Raw genomic sequence first — 3,942 nt, 5'->3', positions numbered from 1 at the left:
ACCACTGCTTCCCTTTCATGCCCCTCGACTCCTATAACTGCCATCTGCTTTCTGTAAAAATTGTAAATAGCCTTTCGCTCCCTGTATTTTACCCCTGCCACTACGGTCGCAGGTTCGAATCCTGCCTCGGGCATGGATGTGTGTGATGTCCTTAGGTTAGTTAGGTTTAATTAGTTCTAAGTTCTAGGAGACTGATGACCTCTGAAGTTAAGTCGCATAGCGCTCAGAGTCATTTGAACCATTTGAACCCCTGCCACCTTCAGAATTTGAAAGAGAGTATTCCAATCAACATTGTCAAAAGCTTTCTCTAAGTCTACAAATGCTAGAAACGTAGGTTTGTCTTTCCTTAATCTTTCTTCCAAGGTAAGTTGTAGGGTCAGTATTGCCTCACGTGTTCCAACATTTCTACGGAATCCAAATTGATCTTGCCCGAGGTCGGCTTGTATCAGTTTTTCCATTCGTCTGTAAAGAATTCGCGTTAGTATTTTGCGGCTGTGACTTATTAAACTGATAGTTCGGTAATTTTCACATGTGTAGTGATACAAAGGCGATTGTTTCGTGGCCCCATGTTACATTTGTGGGTCTTGCTCATATCGTGTCGTATGTTGATCAGGCCAAGGAGAGACAATAAATTAATTAAGGCTAAGTTTCCATTTAATTATGCAGGTATGCTCTCGCATCCCTGAACTGACGAAGTGCCGAAGTATTTGGATGTAAGGAGCAAGCTACAGCCTATAGGCGGGAGAGCTGTTTTCAAATACACAAAGATACAGCGCCTCGCTTGGTGTTAAAGTTACTTAATTTGAGCTGAAGACGGAATCTGCTGCCCGTGGGCGAGGGAGACTTTCTCAAAAAGAGCCGATTGTTCCCACAGCGAGTGCGTGGTGCCTGCAAGTGCTTACGTCACTGATGGCAAAGGCGCAGCTCCCGTTAACTACAGCGCCGTGACTCGGTTGCCAAATAGTGCGACCCAATCGTGCGCACCTTCGCCGAGTGATGAAGCAATAATTACGGCTGTGAGCCGTGACGTAACGGCGGCCTGTCCGTAGGGCCGAAGTTATGCGGTACTCTTCGCTATATGGCCGACTCCCGCCGTTTAAACTGCTATTTGCTGACTGCATCACGACTGTACTCATCCTCTTCCTGATAATTTCTTCACTTACCTCTCGGCATAGATAATTTCTACATCGACATAAACAGGATGTTTCACATCTACCGCACAGACACTTTTTGTCGCAAACGGTGCGTCCGATCTTTTACGGGTAAAATGTGTTTTAAAGAAACCGATAAGGGCGAGTAGAATGGTGAATCTCACACTGCGTAGAAGCTGCCGGGAATTAAGAAAACGATCTTAGCTTCAGAATTTCACTCTGGAACGTGTTTAAAAGAGCTCTCAGAATTAAACATTTTTAAATATGTTTTTGGTAGGGGCCCGCGTTGAGATAAAACACAATTTTTTTCTTTCCTTCTATTACCCAGACATGTATTGCTGGAGTTTCAGAATCATCAGTTGGTTTTTATTTACTTGATTATTTATTTATTCTAAGAGACAACAGGAAAAATGCCCTTTACGACATTTACATAGTGTGTAAATTACAGTTTTTAAGAAAGTATTTACAAGTTTAGTATTGGGCTCGTGCACAAGTTCGTAGCGTTTTTTCAATAAATTAAATGGCTTTGAGGCGAGGAACTCTTCGAGCCATGTTTGGAGCGCATTTTCATGTGGAAAGGAACTTCCTTGAAAGTTGTTCGATAGAGAACGGAAAAGGTGAACATCTGAGGACGCAAGATCAGGTGAACAAGGTGGGTGGGAACGACTTACCAACCCAACTCCTGTACAGTATTTTCTGTCAGTCAAGCAGAACAAGGGCGGGCGCTACCGTGAAGTAGCATCACTTCACGCAGTCTTTCTGGTCGCTGTTCTTGGATTGCGTCTACAAGACGTCTCAGATGTTGACAATAAAAGTCAGCAGTGATGGTTACACCTTGGGGAAGCAATTCGAATTATACGACACCGCCGCTGTCCCACCAAATGGATAACATTATATTTTGTGGATGCGTGCAGGTCTTTGTGTACGGGTACTTGGTGCATTGTCTAGGCTCAACCATTCCTTTCTTTTCCTTGTGTCACCATGAAGACACCATTTCTCGCCACAGTAACGATACAGGACGCTAATATAGTCGGTGCTGCTCACGAGCCAAATGATGGCGACCAAGCGGAGACGCACAAATAGCCATTCGCAGATTTATTATTATTATTATTATTTTGCCTTAGAGCACGCGGTACACAATTCCTGAGCCTTCTCCACTGCATGAAAATGTCGCACGATGGTGAAATGATCACAGTTCTTCACATTTGCCAGTTCTCAAGTATACGGACTTTGTTGTTTGTGGATAAGTGCCTTTAAACGATCCTCATCAAACCCTGAAGGTCTTCCTGAAAACAGAGAGCCACTAATCAGAAAACGATCCTCCTTAAAACGAGAAAACCATTTTCTTGCCGTGCTCTGTCCAGTGGCACTATCCCCATACAAGGCGCAAATGTTTCTGGCCGCTTCCGCTGCTGCCAACCCTCTACTGAACTCAAACAGAAGAATATGTGGGGAAATGTTCCGATTCTTCCACTTGACACTCCATTTTCTACTCACTGCCTCCAAATGATAAAATACAATACGTAAACACAAGTAGCAACAGTGTACTACAAATGAAAAGTGGCAATCGATAAAAAGGAATACCAACATGCAAAACAAAAACGCTACGACATTATGCACCAACTTTGTTACCACAGGCACTGGTTTTATTGCTTTCTGGAAATATTGCGGTTAGATGTAAGATTGATTAACTCTGTGTGGGAGATTTTGTGTGTGTGTGTGTGTGTGTGTGTGTGTGTGTGTGTGTGTGTGCAATATGTTTCACTCACTGTTTCTGATTTCCCCATTATTCTCTGTGAAAAATAGCACTATTTGAAGTATCACTGTCACTGCTTTTGAACTACAAAAACAAGACGTTGAGGAGAGGGGGGGGGGGGGGAGGCGGGAGAGGAGAGCTTTGAATCTCTGTGAGATGCCATTGTGAGTGTAAGTTTTTACGGCTAGATGTTATCTGGTAGTTCTTTGAGGGTAGAGAAAAGAGTTCCGTTGCAGAGAGTTGTTTATTATTTGTTTCCTCTCTGAATATTTTGTCGAAAAACTTTTGTTTTCTATGTTGTGCAATGTCAGTGGTACAAGACTTTTTGCTGGCAGCTGGCCACGCCACTAAGCCGAATCGAGTGGGGACTGTTAACTTTAGGTAGCGTAATTTTCTTATCCTCACTGATGTCACCGTTACTGCGTCCAACAAGAGGCTTGGGTTGTTTTGGGGAAGGAGACCAGATAGCGAGGTCATCGGTCTCATCGGATTAGGGAAGGACGGGGAAGGAAGTCGGCCGTGCCCTTTGAAAGGAACCAACCCGGCATTTGCCTGGAGCGATTTAGGGAAATCACGGAAAACCTAAATCAGGATGGCCGGACGCGGGATTGAACCGTCGTCCTCCCGAATGCGAGTCCAGTGTTTAACCACTGCGCCACCTCGCTCGGTATAAACAAGAGGCATTTTGACGGACATTAGCAGAGGTGTCTGCGGTATTCTTCAGTCTCTTCATGTCATTCATATAGCAATAGCACATTCTAATAAAGAGGCAGCTAATATGCTTATGGTACTCGGTAAATATCTTCAAAATTACATAGCAGTCTGAAGTCAGAAATTAATAACCTGCCGCATTTTTTTAAAAAAAGTTTGTGACCAGTAACCTAAAGAAAATATATAAATTTTTGATTCAATAGCGATCCTCTGTCATGAATAGCTAACCGTTTCTTAAGTTTAATGCTTTCGTACCGTGTAAACAATAAACAAACTGCCCATCAAGCCATGTGCATCTGTTATTTTTCGCTGATGGGGAACGCT

This window comes from Schistocerca cancellata, chromosome 7, assembly GCF_023864275.1.
Source record: "Schistocerca cancellata isolate TAMUIC-IGC-003103 chromosome 7, iqSchCanc2.1, whole genome shotgun sequence".
In the NCBI taxonomy this organism is placed as follows: Eukaryota; Metazoa; Arthropoda; class Insecta; order Orthoptera; family Acrididae; genus Schistocerca; species Schistocerca cancellata.
The sequence above is the reverse complement of the archived record's forward strand: the minus strand, read 5'-3'. Positions refer to the sequence as shown.